The 1474-nt window shown below is 43.4% G+C and overlaps 1 non-coding gene across 1 annotated transcript; it reads left to right on the top strand.

The window, feature by feature from the left end:
* The first annotated feature begins 965 nt into the window (after positions 1-965).
* TRNAD-GUC lies at positions 966-1037 on the top strand. Its single transcript has one exon. It is a non-coding gene; the product is annotated as a tRNA-Asp (tRNA).
* The last annotated feature ends 437 nt before the right edge of the window (positions 1038-1474 follow it).

A 1474-nucleotide genomic window follows, 5' to 3' on the forward strand; every position in this document is an offset into this window, starting at 1 on the left:
TTCGTGAACGTGTCTGATCAACGCCGTTATAATCATCCGGTTAAAGACGACGTTTGACGCAGTCAAGACACGCCACTCCTCACATCAGATACTCTAGACATCTCAGGTCTGAGGATCCAAGAACGAACCGCTTTATGAGATTCAAGTCATGACTCTGTCCATGTGACAATCTCATGCGGGTCATCCAGTCACTCGTACACAACGAGTACCCATGATTGTGACATGCATTCAATGCATCGATCACACCTCATGCTAGTCTTAATTCATCATTGTTCCCACAATGATAACTGACCAGGGTGTTTAGAATCATTCTATAATGATTCAAGGATACCGAAATATAACAAACATGCCAATCATATAACGGGAATGTAATGCATTCATAAATCAATGAATCAATACAAAGTCAAAATGTCATATCACGGATCATCCTAGAGCATTACAACCAACAATAAAATCAACGGGAACATAGTAATTCCCGACCTTCAATGGGACGTCCTCGAGAATACCTGCAGGATACTTGACGGATCTATCCGCAAGCTGTAGTGCCATCCTCGTCGGCTTCAGATCTCCAATGTTGAGCTTCTTGTAGATGGACAACGGAAGCAAGCTCACACTGGCGCCCAGATCACACAACGCACGGTCAATCTCAATGTTCCCGATTTTACAAGGAATCGAGAAGCTACCTGGATCTGATCTCTTCCGTGGTAACTCATGCCGTAGAATCGTTGCGCTCACCTCTGTGCTCAAGGATACTGTCTCCTTCCCAATCACCCTCTTCTTAGTCAAGATATCTTTCAAAAATTTTGCATAAGAAGGGATCTGGAGTATCGTCTCGTAGAGAGGTACCTTAACCTCTAACTTCCGAAGCATATCAACAAATCTGGACAGCTGTGTATCCTCAGTATGCTTCTTCAATCGAGAAGGGAAAGGAATGGGTGGTACATAAGGTGGAGGAGCTACATATCGTCGTTGTAGTATAGTGGTGAGTATTCCCGCCTGTCACGCGGGTGACCCGGGTTCGATCCCCGGCAACGGCGCCAAAAACTTGATACGTGTGTACCGAGTCTAGAATTTATAACCCGATTCACAACTCACCGCAAGGATACGGATCGTCATAACACGGGGTCGAACACAAGGACCGGTTGCTAAATCTAAATCTAATCGAGACTAAATCAAAACAAGTAGAAGTGAAAGTGATGGTGGAAGTATATGGAAAGAATATAAAATAAGGAAGCAAAACAACAAAAACGTGTAAGCTAGCAATCTAAGATGACCGTGGGTGTGGGACCGTATTCGCGTGTATGGGTATATGCTAAGCATGCGAGAATCACGATATTGAATCTGTATTCGGGAATCGTCAAGCAACAAAAATAGAGAAATCACCTCCCGGCATATAACTCACTATCTAAAGTTCTCTAAATCCATATCCCTATGTGATTTATCAAACTAGATGCATGAAGAACACTATCATCAA

Source organism: Tarenaya hassleriana, unplaced genomic scaffold (assembly GCF_000463585.1).
Source record: "Tarenaya hassleriana unplaced genomic scaffold, ASM46358v1 Cleome149, whole genome shotgun sequence".
Lineage (NCBI taxonomy): Eukaryota > Viridiplantae > Streptophyta > Magnoliopsida > Brassicales > Cleomaceae > Tarenaya > Tarenaya hassleriana.